Source organism: Oncorhynchus keta, chromosome 19 (genome assembly GCF_023373465.1).
Source record: "Oncorhynchus keta strain PuntledgeMale-10-30-2019 chromosome 19, Oket_V2, whole genome shotgun sequence".
NCBI lineage: Eukaryota > Metazoa > Chordata > Actinopteri > Salmoniformes > Salmonidae > Oncorhynchus > Oncorhynchus keta.
In genome coordinates, this window is record NC_068439.1 from 42,343,444 (window position 1) to 42,361,364 (window position 17,921).

The 17,921-nt window shown below is 41.4% G+C and overlaps 1 long non-coding RNA gene across 1 annotated transcript; it reads left to right on the plus strand.

Annotated features, from left to right (window-relative positions):
- Positions 1–6,110: 6,110 nt before the first annotated feature.
- Positions 6,111–15,521, plus strand: LOC127909628 (uncharacterized). The gene is made up of 2 exons (XR_008072227.1): positions 6,111–6,373; positions 13,406–15,521. It is a non-coding gene; the product is annotated as an uncharacterized LOC127909628 (long non-coding RNA).
- The last annotated feature ends 2,400 nt before the right edge of the window (positions 15,522–17,921 follow it).

The window sequence follows — 17,921 nt, forward strand, 5'->3', positions numbered from 1 at the left end:
GATTGTGCATCTGTAAAAGTTTGAGTGTTTTTGGTGACAAGAAAAAAAATCTTCAGCCTCCTGAGGTTGAAGAGGCGCTGTTGCGCCTTCTTCACCACGCTATCTGTATGGGTGGACCATTTCAGTTTGTCTGTGATATTTCCACCTTCTCCACTACTGTCCCGCCGATGTGGATAGGTGAGTGCTCCCTCTGCTGTTTCCTGAAGTCCACGATCATCTGTTTTGTTGACGTTGAGTGAGAGGTTGTTTTCCTGACAACACACTCCGAGGGCCCTCACCTCCCTATAGGCCGTCTCGTCGTTGTTGGTAATCAAGCCTTCCACTTTAGTGTCATCTGCAAACTTGATTATTGAGTTGGAAGCGTGCATGTCCACGCAGTCATGGGTGAACAGGGAGTACAGGAGAGGACTGATAACGTAAACTTGGGTGGAGGTGATATGATCCTTGAGTAGTCTCTCAAAGCACTTCATTATGAGGGAAGTGAGTGCTACGGGGCAATAGTCGTTTAGCTCAGTTACCTTAGCTTTATTGGGAACAGGAACAATAGTGGTCCTATTGAAGCATGTGGGAACAGCAGACTGGGATAAGGGTTGATTGAATATGCCTGTAAACACACCAGCCAGCTGGTCTGCGCATGCTTTGAGGATGCGGCTAGGGTTGACGTCTGGGCCAGCAGCCCTGCAAGGGTTAACACGTTTAAATGTTTTACTCACGCTGCCTGCAGTGGAGGAGTCCACAGGTTTTGGTAGCGGGCTGTGGCAGAGGCACTGTATTGTCCTCAAAGCGAGCAAAGAAGTTGTTTAGTTTGTCTGGGAGCCAGACATCAAGGTCCACGATGGGGCTGGTTTTCTTTTTGTCGTCCGTGATTGACTGTAGACCCTGCCACATTCCTCTCGTGTCTGAGTCATTGAATTGCGACTCTACTTTGTCTCTGTACTGGCACTTAGCTTGTTTGATTGCCTTGCGGAGGGAATAGCTACACTGTTTGTATTTGGTCATGTTTCCAGTTGCCTTGCCCTGATTAAAAGCAGTGTTTTGCGCTTTCAGTTTTGCGTGAATGCTGCCATCAATCCACGGTTTCTGGTTGGGGAAGGTTCTAATAGTCACTGTTGGTACAACATCACCGATGCACTTGCTAATAAACTCGCTCACCGAATCAGAGCATACATCAATGTTGTTGTTTGACGCTATCCGGAACAAATCCCAGTCCACGTGATCAAAGCAATCTTGAAGCATGGAATCAGATTGGTCGGACCAGCATTGAACAGACCTGAGCACGGGTGTTTCCTGTTTTAGTTTCTGTCTATAGGCTGGGAGCAACAAAATGGAGTCATGGTCAGATTGGTCGAAAGGAGGGTGAGGGAGGGCTTTGTATGCGTCGAGGAAATTAGAGTAGCAATGGTCCAGAGTTTTATCAGCCCGGGTTGCGCAGTCGATATGCTGATAAAATTTAGGGAGCCTTGTTTTCAGATTAGCCTTGTTAAAATCCCCAGCTACAATAAATGCAGCCTCAGGATATGTGGTTTCCAGTTTACATAGAGTCCAATGAAGTTCTTTCAGGGCCGTCGAGGTGTCTGCTGTCTACCTTGTTGTCAAGAGACTGGACGTTGGCGAGTAGTATACTCGGGAGCGGTGGGCGATGTGCCCCTCTTTACGGTCCATTGCGGACCAAACAGAGGATCCGTCGTATTCCTGGTCGTAATGTTGGTAAGTTGACGTTGCTCTTATATCCAATAGTTCCTGTAATGAAACTTAAGATTTCCCGGGGTAACAAGTGTAAGAAATAATACATAAAAACAACAAAATACTGCATAGTTTCCTAAGAACGCGAAGCGAGGCTGCCATCTCTATCGGCGCCGGAAGATGTATCCATTGCATCTTCCAGCGTATCCATTACATCTACACTCTACCGGTATGCTATCAAGCCAGACTGAAAGGATTTAATAGCCTCAAAGTTATTCCTCTGAAATTTGGCCATCGCACTGATCTTTCTGTACATTTTTTAATTTTCAATTTTTCAATTCCTTACCATAATCTTCATTCAGTGGGAGAGGATGGGACGGAAAAGAGAACATCTACCTAAAATAATTAGCTTCCTCCTTTAAAATATAATTTGGAGAATCATAGATGACTACCAACCCAAACCATGCTTTGCTGACTGATATTTGTTTTTCACGTTTTCCTTTCTGTTATGGTTCCAGCAACTATGATTGTTTGAACTAAAATTTTGGGGTAAATGGAATTAAATTGTGAATACCATTAAGTCGAAAGCTGAAATCCAGACGTACTGTATAAGCATCATTCTTGTGTAAGCCACTTACGAGCCCATTTGAGCCCTCTACCCATGAGTGCACCCATTCATACCCACCCATTCACGCTGAAATTCCAATGAACACATACATTGCAGAAATTCCATGTACGCTTAGAGAAATAGTGTCAGTAATGATTTCTCACATTGTAAGTCATGAATATCCTTTGGGTCATTGGTTGAGGTTTCTTGGGTGCGTGTCATCATTCGAGCCCATACCAAAACACCAATTTCTCTCGCACTCTAAAACCAGAAGTAACCAACAACTTCAATGGCACTTATTATTCAAATGAACAGACGAATCTAAGATTTATGTGCCCTAATAACATTGTCGCAAAGGAGGGCTTGCTATGTGCAGTATTTGAGTAATCTTAGCCGTTGTCTTCTAAAACAGAATTTGCATTTAGCTAGCAAGCCTTCTTCTAGACCTGGGATCACATGGGGTCTTCAGGAGCCAGCAGGTTGGAATCTAAATCTAGAGTGGCGTTTAGAGACGTTTGCACATTTGTTGGTCTCGCAATTATTTTTCCCGCTCTCTCCACTCTTCTTTAGTGTCCTCAGGCTCAAATAAATAGTGCTGTATGTTCCTACATCATCCAGCTCTTCTTGGAAAGAGGAACCACAAGAGGCAGTCATGGTAATTCGTTAGCAATCTCGGATAGACAGTGCACGGTAACATAGCTCCCCTGAACCTGTAAACTAGTACCACCCATATTTTTAAAAAGTCTTCCTTTGAGGGTGAGAACAAGGAAATAGGGCCCCCAATCTTAGGCTGTCGTCTTTTTACATCTACCAATGGGTGCTCTTCTTTCTCTGTGTTTGACATTCAATGCTCGACTGAGGGACCTTATAGATAATTTGGTGTGTGGGGTACAGAGATTGAACACTGTTATTGCTCACAGATGGAGTCCATGCAACTTATTATGTGACTTGTTAAGCAATTTTTTTACTCCTGAACTTATTTAGGCTTGCCATAACAAAGGGGTTGACGACTCAAGACATTTCAGCTTTTAATTTTTTCATAATTTGTAAAAAATATTAAAAACATCATTCCACTTTGACATTATGAGGTATTGTGTGTAGGCCAGTGACACTTTTTTCTCTCCAATTAATTTATTTTACATTCAGGCTGTAATACAACAACATTTTGAAAAAGTCAAGGGGTGTGAATACTTTCTGAAGGCACTGTATCTAGATACGGTTTCGAATCATCTTGAAAGTGAAAGATGCACATCCCTAAACTATAATTCTATATATTCTCAACACTAAATATTGAGGAAATACCACCAATTTGCAAACAGAGAATGTAATTTAGATGATACGCTGGATGAACGGATCAAAGTGCGCCATTTGCGGTGAATGCATCAAGTAGCCTATATAGGCCTACCAATGGGCAGTTTTTGTTGGATATAACATGTAGCTGTTAGATCATCAATTACATGGCTATCTAGCAACAATATCATATTTAGGTTTAGCAATCTAGTGATCGTGTTTTGAGTTCCCACTTCCTCTGGTGAATTGTTGAGCACATAGCCTAGGCCAAAATGCACAAAAACGATGCAGGCAGATGAATACCTTAAAAGCAAAAAATTATTTGGATCAATATGGATCCTATTTTGACATGTTGCACATCACAACTGTGATTCATGCATTCCCTGAACATTTTACATGAAATAGCTAACTTGTTTCATGTCTTTCTTGGCACTGGAAAAGTCAGTCTTTCCCTAATGGAAAGTAACTGTGCATAAAAAAATATATACACCATTATACTTATCATGATATTACTTTTTGTCCATATCACCCAGCTCTAGGAAGAGGGTAGCCTACATTTTTGATTCTCTGTATGGTAATATTAATGATAACAATGACTTACATGTTGTAAAGTGGTTCCTCGCATTATACAACACAATTTGCAGTCACCTTTTTGGCCCGTGGTGTTACAGACCATTATTAGAATTTTTTTCATCTTTGAACAAGTGACTTCAGACGAGTAAAAAATCTGTCCTACTTGTCCGAATGACAAGTGGCTAAAAAAGTTAAGCTCAAACCGTGTAGATGATTCCACCATGGTCAGGGACAACTGGACACTAGAACTGAACCGATGGACATGAGGCAATGACATTTGGTATGTAAACCTTATGTATATGTCCTTAGAAGCTGTGTGAAGTCACTGCAACCTTAGATGGCCGCACCAGACCAGTTGGTGGCACTATAGATGTCATTGGCACCAGTGGCACCGTAAGATATTGATCAAGAGGGCTTTGTCTGAAGCAAACGAATGTCCGACTTAAATGATGCAGACGAACAATGTTAAATATTGTTGTTACTGTCGGTATAATCACATATTGAAAGTGAGTTAATGACGGACTGTTTCAAAAAGGTGAAGTCAAAAAGAACAACGGATAATGAACTAAGTGTCAAAGACAGCCACATCGATTGATAGTCCATTCCAACCTGCCACCACCACCAAGGGAGACATTCACACTAGAAGCCCTGCAGGTGGTGGCCTACCAAAATTACTTTGAGGGCCCGTGGTGGAAGTTCATTCTAGGGGATCCCACACATGGCCTGTGTCTTTTGAACCCAAACGGCTCTGGTAAAAACTAGTGAATAGGGAGCCATTTCAGTGCTGGAATTTGTGAGACCCAGCTAACACTCCAACTTTTTCCCTCTCAGTGTAGACAAGAGCCCTCCACTGTGCCCAGCAAGAGTGAACCATTTCCTGAAAGAGGCCATTAACCTGTCTGTCGGAAGTGGAACCACTGCAGTTAACATAGTCCTCGAGTCTAATTTGATTCCCCGCATCCCCTAATCAATTAAGCACAGTAAAAGAGAGTGGAAGGTGTACATGGAAACAGAAGAGGGTGTGCAGACAGCACCCCCACAGGCACCTCCATTAATTTCCACTCACTCAGTATCTGTAGCAATCTGACAGCAATCTGGTGATGCAGCAGGAAAGTGCAGTAGTATGAATTTCCTCACACTCTTTTTAGTTTGAATTTCCTCACGTTTGAGGATTGGATGGAAGGAGCGAGGGGTGTAGTCGAGTGGGGTTAGGGGCAGTTTATGCTTGTATTTGATTAATTCTCAACCCTGACATGAGCATTGTTTAGCATTTTGATGGGGAAAACGATGAAGAAACGATTAGCCTAGATGGGAAACGGTTTTGAAGTGAACATCCGGTAGCTGATGAAACCAGAGATCATTCTTTCCATCACTCTATCTTGTTCTGACCACATTTCATACTTTCCATTGATATGGTCATGTATTATACAGTACATAATATCCCTTATATTTGATAATATCCCTTATATACTGTGTTTCCTAAATAATTGAGCAGTCAATCATCTACAGACACGCTGTCAGTTGCTCTAACCTCAATGTCTGCTGTGTTGTGGCCATTCTCTTCTGTCTCTATGCCATTTAATCGAAGTCTTTAATGCCTGCTGTGCAGTCTCTCTCTCTCTCTCTCTCTGTGACACAGCTGACCTCCCCACCACCACTCTCCCGTCCTTGGCATGCCTCATTCTCCCTCCTCTGCAGCCCTTCTCTCTTTCTCTCTGTCAACCACTTTTCTATCAGCCTTTCACTAGCAACGTTTTGTCTCTCTGCCTCCTCCTCCTCTTCGCCCACAACTTCCGCTCCCTCCCTCCCTCCCTCCCTCCCTCCCTCCCTCCCTCCCTCCCTCCCTCCCTCCCTCCCCCTCCCTCCCTCCCTCCCTCCCTCCCTCCCTCCCTCCCTCCCTCTCTGTCTCACTCTCTGTCTCACTCTCAATCTTTCTGTCGCGCCGCCACCGCGGGCACACCCTACTTCAGTCCCCGGCCCTCTTGTTGTGTTTTCCGCCCACACCTGAGTGGCTGTGTGCTGTTTGCACATTGCTGCCTGGTGACGAATTCACTCTCTGCAACTGAACGGACAATCTCATGTACATTCAGCAGGCATCAGGAGCATCTGGAAGCTGGGGTGGAGGGAGCACTCATCTTCAGCTGAACCCCCTGGGTTCCAGAGCCTTGGCTTCAGAGGGGTTTCTAGGTCACCGTCTGTCCGTCAATGCCCCGCTCTCATGTATGTACAAGGCCACAGGTTTTCTCTACCCTATCACCGAACACATATGATGTGTTGCATATTTTAAATAGTTTATATTTGTATATGTTTAAAAAGAAAACATATTAACAATATATATTTATTGAATAGATAGAGAGAGACGATAACAGTAGGGAAAGATAGAGGTTGTGTCAAAGGGCAGTCGGCCGGATTTGAAACTATGCAGAGACTTTAGACATGTGTGCTGGAGGCTGCAGCATTACCGCTAGACCAGCCATGCCACATGTTTTGATATGTAATGACATTATACTACAGGTTTAATTCAACATGATGAAATATCTCTTATCATCTGAATGATTAGTAATGGCCACTTTTGTGCCACGAAATACTCTCCACATAAGTGTCTTCTTTATTATGCCTTAAGTGTCTGGTAATGCTTTGGAAGTGTTTTTAAAGCTCAGAGCCTTTGGTACACACTGTACTATCCCCAGCAACATTTAACATTACAGTTGCTGTTATACTTGTGTAATAATTCTGTTACTAACTCCAGTAATAATTAATTCAGAGAATGGGGGATTGTGACTAATGCAGAGACCACTAAGTGGAGGTACGTGTACACTGAAAGTGTATATATTACCAAAGCATATATTACCGAAAGCAACTATAATACGGACTGCCCCTTTTTAATGAGGGCTTCAAAATATGTTTTATTCATTTAGTGAAAAATGTCAGTAATGGAGGGTTTACTTTGAGTCAACATGAAGTCATCTATATTGTTAGTAAAGAATAAAGAAAATAATCTATACTTTATCACTTTCAGTTAATGGATTCATCAAGTCGCAGTCAATATATTTGCAGAAAAGCCCATACTTGGACTGTCTGCTTTTCATCATCTGCTACAGTGTTGGGCTTTGTGCAAAATTATTCAGCCCATGAAGTGGTACGACATTTATTGGATATTTCAAAAAATTTTAACAAATCAAAAACTGTTAATACTTTGTAGCGCCACCTTTTGCTGCGATGACAGCTGTAAGTCGCTTGGGGTATGTCTCTATCAGTTTTGCACATCGAGAGACTGAAATTTTTTCCCGTTCCTCCTTGCAAAACAGCTCGAGCTCAGTGAGGTTGGATGGAGAGCATTTGTGAACAGCAGTTTTCAGTTCTTTCCACAGATTCCCGATTGGATTCAGGTCTGGACTTTGACTTGGCCATTCTAACACCTGGATATGTTTATTTTTGAACCATTCCATTGTAGATTTTGCTTTATGTTTTGGATCATTGTCTTGTTGGAAGACAAATCTCCGTCCCAGTCTCAGGTCTTTTGCAGACTCCATCTGGTTTTCTTCCAGAATGTTCCTGTATTTGGCTCCATCCATCTTCCCATCAATTTTAACCATCTTCCCTGTCCCTGCTGAAGAAAAGCAGGCCCAAACCATGATGCTGCCACCACCATGTTTGACAGTGGGCATGGTGTGTTCAGGGTGATGAGCTGTGTTGCTGCAGTTTGGTCCGACTCTCCTTCACCATTAGAAAAAACCGTGAACTGGCTCTCTGCGCTTTTAACAGACCTCTGAGACTATCACAGTGCAGGTGCATTTATACGGAGACTTGATTACACACAGGTGGATTGTATTTATCATCATTAGTCATTTAGGTCAACATTGGATCATTCAGAGATCCTCACTGAACTTCTGGAGAGTGTTTTTCTTTAGTTTGCTGCACTGAAAGTAAAGGGGCTGAATAATTTTGCATGGATCACAATATACGGCCAATTTTGCAGGTGCATTTATACGGAGACTTGATTACACACAGGTGGATTGTATTTATCATCATTAGTCATTTAGGTCAACATTGGATCATTCAGTTTTTGATTTGATTTGTTAAAAAAGTTTGAAATATCCAATAAATGTCGTTCCACTTCATGATTGTGTCCCACTTGTTCTTGATTCTTCACAAAAAATACAGTTTTATATCTTTATGTTTGAAGCCTGAAATGTGGCAAAAGGTCGCAAAGTTCAAGGGGGCCGAATACTTTCGCAAGGCACTGTAAATTATAATGGCCCATTACAACCTGGTTGCTTTCCGGTTTCAGTTGTTCAGTTGCTGAATCGTGGCCACGATTGCCACCCTGATGCTGGCTGTTCTTGTGAATACTATTTAAAAGCTTTATCCCAGTTGGAACATTGAATACTGATGTGGTGTTGCCCCCCACCTCTTCCTCGTATCATGTAGCATGGCTATTCATTCACAGACCTGCCTTTAATATAGACCTATGTGTATTGCCTGAGCCAGATCATAGTCCCTTTGCTCCGTCTGCAAAGAGTTGTTATGGTCTAATGGATCTCAACAAGCCAGAGCATCCCTAACCTACGCCACTACACCCAAGCAGCACTCACCCAGGCTCAAGGCTGATGGGGGAAAGGTAGGGCATGTGAAGATGATACGAGGTGGAAGGCTTTTACTAGTTGGGTTGTTTTCTTAGTTATATGTACTGAAGAGGAGATATTGTAAAGAAGGTGATGGTTTGGGTCTGTAAGTGTATGAGGTCATCTCCATTTTAATTTATACATGTTTTTTTATAGGGTTTCAGGGTCTTTTTCATCTGAATATATTTTAGGAACAACATACTTCATTGGATGATTCAGTCTTGAAACAGCTTCTCATTCCTTAGTATAATGTCACGACTTCCGCCGAAGTCGGCCCCTCTCCTTGTTCGGGTGGTGTTCGGCGGTCGACGTCGACGGCTTTCTAGTCACCACCGATCCCATGTTTCCGTTTCGTTTCGTTTTGTCTGTATTACACACACCTGGTTTCAATTCCCATATCATGTCCCTTATTTAACCCTCTGGCATACATTTCTGTTCTGTCCGTGATTGTTGGTGTCTTAGTGGTTGTTGTTAGTGTGTATTTTGGAATCTATTTTGGAACCTTGCGGACAACACACTCCGCTGTGTTGCTCAAACCTGTGTCCTGCGCCGGACTCCGCCACGTCTCTGCACCCAATCACTGACATGTAATCCATTTCCCCCAGATCTCTTCATTGTTCAGACCCCCATCATCAAGGCCCTCTCTTCCAATTAGTCACCACGAACATTATGACTGCATCCCAAATTGCACCTTATTCTATACATTTTATATATTTTTTATTTATTTCACCTTTATAGGCCATAGCGGTGAAAATAATTACTATTTAGCATTAACACTGGAGTGATTGATGTGCAGATGATGATGTGCAAATAGAGATACTGGGATGAAAAAGAGCAAGAGGATAAGTAACAATATGGGGATGAGGTAGTTGGGTGGGCTATTTACAGACTGACTGAGTACAGGGCGATATAAGACTCTGGCTACAGTGATTTTTGCAATTCGTTCCAGTCATTGGCAGCAGAGAACTGGAAGGAAAGGCAGCCAAAGTGTTGGCTTTGGGGATAACCAGTGAAATATACTTGCTGGAGCGCGTGCTACGGATGGGTGTTGCTATGGTGACCATTGAGCTGAGATAAGGTGGGGCTTTACCTAGCAAAAACTTATAGATGACCTGGAGCCAGTGGGTTTGGCGACGAGAGCATACAGGTCGCAGTGGTGGGTAGTATATGGGGCTTTGGTGACAAAACGGATGGCACTGTGATAGACTTCATCCAGTTTGCTGAGTAGAGTGTTGGAAGCTATTTTGTAAATGACATCACCGAAGTCAAGGATCGGTAGGATAGTCAGTTTTACGAGGGTACGTTTGGCTGCATGAGTGAAGGAGGCTTTGTTGCAAAATAGGAAACTGATTCTAGATTTAATTTTGGATTGGAGATGCTTAATGTGAGTCTGGAAGGAGAGTTTACAGTCTAACCAGACACCTAGGTATTTGTAGGACATATTCTAAGTCAGAACCGTCCAGAGTAGTGACGCTAGTCGGGCGGGCGGGTTGGGGCAACAATCGGTTGAAGAGCATACATTTTGTTTTACTAGCATTTAAGAGCAGTTGGAGGCCACGGAAGGAGTGTTGTATGGCATTGAAGCTCGTTTGGAGATTTGTTAACACAGTGTCCAGAGAAGGGACAAATGTATACAGAATGGTGTCGTGTGCGTAGAGGTGGATCAAAGAATCACCCGCAGCAAGAGCTACATCATTGATATATACTTTAACCCTGTGGAACACCCATAGAGACTGCCAGAGGTCCGGACAACAGGCCCTCCGATTTTACACACTGAACTCTATGGTGAACCAGGCGAGGCAGTCATTAGAGAATTGTAAAAAAAAATTTACATTTATTTAACCAGGCAAGTCAGTTAAGAACATATTCTTATTTTCAATGACGGCCTGGGAACAGTGGGTTAACTGCCTGTTCAGGGGCACAACGACAGATTTGTACCTTGTCAGCTCGGGGTTTGAACTCACAACCTTCCGGTTACTAGTCCAACGCTCTAACCACTAGGCCAAGGTTGTTGTGTCTGCCGATAAGAATGCGGTGATTGACAGAGTCAAAATCCTTGGCCGGGTCGTTGAAGACGGCTGCACAGTACTGTCTTTTATCAATGGTGGTTATGATATCATTTAGGACCTTGAGCGTGGCTGAGGTGCACACATGACCAGCTCGGAAACCAGATTGCATAGTGGAGAAGATACGGTGATTTTCAAAATGGTCAGTGATCTGTGTGTTAATCAGAAAATGACTGTGAAAATGGTTATATTCCTTTTGGATTGATGAGGAATTGAAAAATTGTATGGTTGAGAGGGAAGAGGCAGAAGGTATGGCAATTAAGTCTGGCAGCCCAAATGTATTTTTTTATTTTTTTTATTTCACCTTTATTTAACCAGGTAGGCAAGTTGAGAATAAGTTCTCATTTACAATTGCGACCTGATTGGCAAACGTACTGCAAATGAAGAAATCATGTGACTAAACTAAAGAAAAAGAAAAAGAAACTAAACTATGAAACAAAGATAAGTCATATAAAGAATTATAGTAAAAAACTTTGGGGCAGCTTATTAAATTGCATTTTGGGGAAAAAAGCCAACTCGGCTCCTTCATTCATTGAATCAGATGGCTCATTCATCACAAAGCAAACTACTTGAATGACTTTTTCATTGGCAAGATAAGCAAACTAGCTGACCAAATTATGAAAGACAAGAATTTTACTTTTGAATTCCATAGTGTTGGTGTGGAAGAGGTGAAAAAAATATTGTTATCTATTAACAATGACAAGCCACCGGGATCTGACAATCTGGATGGAGAATTACTGAGGATAATAGCAGACAATATTGCCACTCCTATTTGCCACATCTTCAATTTAAGACTACTAGAGAGTGTGTGCCCTCAGGCCTGGAGGGAAGCTAAAGTCATTCCATTACCCAAGAATAGTAAAGACCCCTTTACTGGTTAAAATAGCCGACAAATCAGCCTGTAACCAACCCTTAGTAAACTTCTGGAGAATTGTTTTTATTTGACCAGATACAATGTTATTTCACAGTAAACAAAGTGACAACAGAATTTCAGAATGATTATAGCGAAGGACACTCAACAAGCACAGCACTTACACAAATGAGGAATTGAGAAATTTATGATAAAATGATTGTGGGGTCTGTCTTGATCGATCATAGTCTGCTGCTGGAAAAACGTATGTGTTATGGCTTTACATCCCCTGCTATAATGTGGATAAAGAGTTACTTGTCTAACAAAACACAGAGGGTGTTCTTTAATGGAAGCCTCTCAAAAATAATCCAGTTAGAATCAGGAATTCCCCAGGGTAGCTGTTTGAGGCCCCTTGCTTTAATCAATCTTTACTATCGACATGCCACTGACTTTGAGTAAAGCCAGAGTGTCTATGTAAGTGAATGATTCAACACTATACTGTACACTTCAGCTACTACAGCGACTGAAATGACTGCAACACTCAACAAAGAGCTGCAGATAGTTTCAGAGTGGGTGGAATAAGTTAGCCCTAAATATTTCTAAAACTAAAAGCATTGTATTTGGAACAAAACACTCACTAAACTAAATTGTGTAATAAATAATGTGGAAATTGAGCAAGTTGAGATGACTAAACTGCTTGGAGTAACCCTGGATTGTAAACTGTCATGGTCAAAACATATTGATGCAGTAGTAGCTAAATGGAGAGAAGTCTGTCTATAATAAAGCAATGCTCTGCATCAATATGGATGTACACAGAGAGCTAATATTAATCATTTGCAGGCCAATCTCTCCTGGCTGAAAGTTGAGTCACTACTTTTATTTACGAGAGGTATCGACATGTTGAATACACCGAGCTGTCTGTCTAAACTACTGGCACACAGCTCAGACACCCATGCATACTCCACAAGACATGCCACAGGAGGAATCTTCACAGTCCCCAAGTCCAGAACAGACTATGGGGAGGCACACAATACTACATAGAGCCATGACTACATGGAACTCTGTTCCACATCAAGTAACTGACGCAAGCAGTAAAATTAGATTTAAAAAAAACAGATTTTAAAAAAACACACACACACACGATAACATTTAGTACTGTAGATATGTGGTAGTGGTGGAATAGGGGCCTGAGGGCACACAGTGTGTTGTGAAATCTGGGAATGTATTGTAATGTTATAAAATTGTATTAACTTCCTTAATTTTGCTGGACCCCAGGAAGAGTTTATGGGGATCCATAATAAATACAAATACAATAAGCTGTTGAAAAACAAAGCTGGATATCTTGGTTAATTAACTTTTTTTCCAATGTATAAAAGATGGACACACCTTATGGAACTGAAGATGCAGCTCAGCAAACACAGAAAGTGTGTGTGTGTGAGTGTGTGTGTGTGTGTGTGTGTTTACAATACAATTATTTAGCGTCTATCTACATAGATGGGTTGGCTGACGAAGTCACCAAAACGATGAGCGCTCTTCCATATGGGGCATAAATCACGTGGTTTCTTTCAGCATGTTTCATCATGTTATTGCTAATATCATTAAGACCAGAAATGATCCCAGATTTGACCTTAAGCTCAATTCAGTATGTTTATCTGTTCAGAAAACTCCATATTGCTACGGCACTGATGCTATGCCATCTCTATTAATATAGGAGATCCAGGAAAGAAGAACTGGACAGAGAGAACACAGGAGAACATAGAGAGAGGGGAGGCCCACACAAGACAAACATGGCATATTCCTCTCAATGCTAGAAGAAGTAATCTCCCAAAAAAGAAAGTTGCCACTTCTGACATATCCTGTGTGTATAAATTGTTAGTTAGATCCTGATATGTTCCCATCACTGAAGGCAATCATACAGGCCGCACTGACCATCCCAGTTAGCGGCTGTGAGAGATCTTTCAGTGCATTAATACATCTATATACCTGGTTTAGGAGCCCAATGACCCAAGATAGAATGCCTCATGGCAATTGACAAAGATATACATACTAACACGCTTGGGAAAGAGTGAAGTCATAGACAGGTTTGCAGCTACAGTTTCATTTCATTCTTATTTTTAAGGATGGACTAACATCCTAGTACTCGCAAACATTGTGAATATTTAGTTGGAGAAAAGGTTGTATGCTGGTATGTACATGTGTGTAAAATTGTGAAGTGTTGTTACTACAGGGTGTTGGAGAGGATGTATTTGTTTTTGTGTAATTCATTAGGTCGAAATATTGTCCTGTAGCTAATTGACCTTGGAATCTGTGATTTATTACCACAAATGTTATAAAATCGTGATTTTCAAGCGTGTTTGGTGCCTGCGTTTTTACATATTATCTGCAAAAGTTGTCCCCCTCACACTCTACAGTTATAATACAAGCCTACTGCTAATGTGAGTTTATGCAGTTCCAACATAATCCAAAGGATGGCAGTCTAAAATCCCAATCCTACTATATTGCACGTAACTACATAATTATTTTGCAAAACATACATTTGTGGTTGAGTCTGCCACCATTTGGATTATTTTGGAACTGCACAGTGTGCGTAGCATGACTAGCTCACAGTAGTTAACAGTAATGTGACCAACATCAACATCAGGCTTTTTTAAAATGACCAATCAAATATTGGACATAGTTTATGAATACACTGCAACAAACGTATAAATACTTTAATCAACAATATTTCTTCATGATAAATTACGATATTGTTATGCACTTGTAATTTGTACTTGCTAATAGATTTTTGAAAAAATATTATTGACATCATATTCAATGGGTTTACCGACCACAATCCATTCTATTCATTTTAAGAAGTGTTAATTATTTGGCGTCAGGAGAACACAGAGCATGGAAAAAGCATTGAGACATGCAACATAGCATTAAATCTTCACTGCTAGCGTGCGAGGCCAAGAGTGTGGGGCACTTAATTGAAGTCACACAGGGATCAATTTTCCCCTTCCAACAAGTGGCCATGCTGACTCCAGGAATGGATGCAAGGACTGAACATCCATTGAAGTTGTGGTTGTTTATCCATGTTTAAGGCTATACAGTGTTTGTTAACATTTAAAATGTACAAACATTGGAGTTAAAACAAGCTTATATGTTGGGCTCTGATGGGGTATGACAGTTGAACTAAGCTCACAAGTTATATTCTTCAAGAATCAATGAGTATATATAATTCATTTAAAAATGGATGTACCAATCACATATCGCCCCTTTAAAGCCCTTGGCCTAAGCAGACAAGAGACCATTTTGGCTCCAAGTCATGTGTCCCAGGGAGCCAGCATCAGAGCCTTTCTCAAAGGATATTTTGCATGAACCCCGTTGTCAAGGGCTTCACAGGCTCACCGAGTTGGGAATGTGTTAAGGGAATTTTTATTAATGAGGTCTAATTATGTATACATTTCAATCAAAACTGACTAATCAGAATACTATTATGTTACTGTATATGTACTAATCAGAATACTATTATGTTACTGTATATGTATGAATTATTTTTAATCTTAGTACTGAATTTAATGTGTTTAAATATAATCAAGAATTAGAACAATGACTGTCTGTTCCTTGGTAGAAATGAATGAACTTATCTTCAGAAGCATGTCCTTGGCTCGGTCGTATATTATCTTAATAGGGAAAGACGATGTGAGAACCATGCAGCCTTTGTATTAGAACGGAGATGGCACGGGTTGGTACTGGAACTAATGACATAATTTTCAGTTTATAACCTGTGGTAAAATGTGTAATGAGTAGTACTCTCGTGAATAAAAGCTGCTGTTTGACTTTAAGACTGGGCTCTGTCCATTTCTATAAAATAAGGGTCATACAAATCCTTATGAATTGACAGAGTGTTTCATTTTAATTGGGTGTTAAAACATAGAGGAATTGAATTCCTACAACCGAATGGGATAGCAGAGTGGGAGAACTCAGAAGAAGACCACACGTGGTTATACAGTAGTCTCTACCGAGAGCTCGGTGGGAACATCAACACATCCCACGTGCTTCTTGGCCTCCACAGTTAGCAGACAGGCAGGCCAGGCGCCTGGTACTGGAGCAGAGCTGGACGACCTGCCCTCCTCCGTCTATCTCACCCCTGGCAGGAACACATCTACACCAGAGACATCACATACCCACCATCGAGGAGAGAGCATTGCGGGTCTCACAGTAATGGGGCGCTTTAACAGGAAGGAGGGAGTGAGGAGATCATGCAAATGAGCATGATGAACTTCATGTTGTGGCAGGTTGCAGAAAAGTACAGTACATGATCTTGTTATTTTTGTTTGGCTCTGTTAAGTTTATGTGAAGTGTGTTTACACGGGAAATGTGGACAATTTCTTTACAAACCACAAAGCTGTTTTGGTCCAGTATAGCTGTGTACAATAGATGTTACGCTTTGTCTGCGTCCCAAATTGTATTTATTTATTTAACCTTTAGTTATCAAGGTCAGTCTCACTGAGATAACATTTTTGTTTTTGCAAAAGAGACCTGGTCCAACCAAGACAGCAGCAGGGGGGAACAATGTTTGAGACATACAGTTGAAGTCAGAAGTTTACATACACCTTAGCCATATATATATAAACATGAACTCAGTTTTCACAATTCCTGACATCAATCCTAGTAAAGAATTCCCTGTCTTAGGTCAGTTAGGATCACCACTTTATTTTAAGAAGGTGAAATGTCAGCATAATAGTAGAGAAAATTATTTATTTCAGCTTTTATTTCTTTCATCACATTCCCAGTGGATCAAAAGTTTACATACACTCAATTAGTATTTGGTAGCATTGCCTTTAAATTGTTTAACTTAGGTCAAAAGTTTTGGGTAGCCTTCCACAAGCTTCCCACAATAAATCCACAATGAATTTTGGCCCATTCCTCCTGACAGAGCTGGTGTAACTTATTCAGATTTGCTCGCACATGCTTTTTCAGTTCTGCCCACAAATATTCTATAGGATTGAGATCAGGGCTTTGTGATGGCCACTCCAATACCTTGACTTTGTTGTCCGTAAGCCATTTTGCCACAACTTTGGGAGTATGCTTGGGGTCATTGTCCATTTGGAAGACCCATTTGTGACCAAGCTTCAACTTCCTGACTGATGTCTTGAGATGTTGCTTCAATATATCCACATACTTTTCCTGCCTCATGATGCCATCTATTTTGTGAAGTGCACCAGTCCTTCCTGCAGCAATGCACCCCCACAACATGATGCTGCAACCCTGTGCGTCACGGTTGGGATGGTGTTCTTCGGCTTACAAGCGTCCCCTTTATCCTCCAAACATAACGATGGTCATTATGGCCAAACAGTTCTATTTTTTTTTCATCAGACCAGGGGACATTTCTCCATGATATCTGTCCCCATGTGCAGTTGCATAATGTAGTCTGGCTTTTTTATGGCGGTTTTGGAGCAGTGGCTTCTTCCTGAACAGCCTTTCAGGTTATGTCGACATTGGCACTCGTTTAAGTGTGGATATAGATACTTTTGTACCTATTTCCTCCAGCATCTTGACAAGGTCATTTGCTGTTGAACTGGGATTGATTTGCCTTTTCGAACCAATCTCTAGGAGACAGAACATCGCCTTCCTGAGTGGTATGACAGCTGCGTGGTCCCATGGTGGTTATACTTGCATACTATTGTTTGTACAGATGAACGTGGTAACTTCAGGCATTTGGACATTTTCCCAAGGATGAACCAGATTTGTGGAGGTCTACCTTTTGTAATTCCAAAAGGTTTTGGGACACTGTAAAGTCCATGGAGAATAAGAGCACCTCTTCCCAGCTGCCCACTGCACTGAGGCTAGGAAACACTGTCACCACCGATAAATCTACAATAATCGAGAATTTCAATAAGCTTTTTTCTACGGCTGGCCACCCCTAACCCGGTCAACAGCCCTGCCCCCCCCACAGCAACTTGCCCAAGCTTCCCCCATTTCTCCTTCACCCAAATCCAGATATCTGATGTTCTGAAAGAGCACAGCGTTGTTTTGGTAAAGCGCATATTCAGCTTTTTATAAATCAATCAGTATGGCGAGTAAGTCAGGGAAAGCTTAAATCTAAGTCTACAAATCAGCTGGGCTAGACAATCTGGACGGCGAAAAATATTCCAAATTAGCTCCATAATATCGACAGAAACATGGCAAACGTTGTTTATAATCAATCCTCAAGGTGTTTTTCAAATATCTATTCAATAATA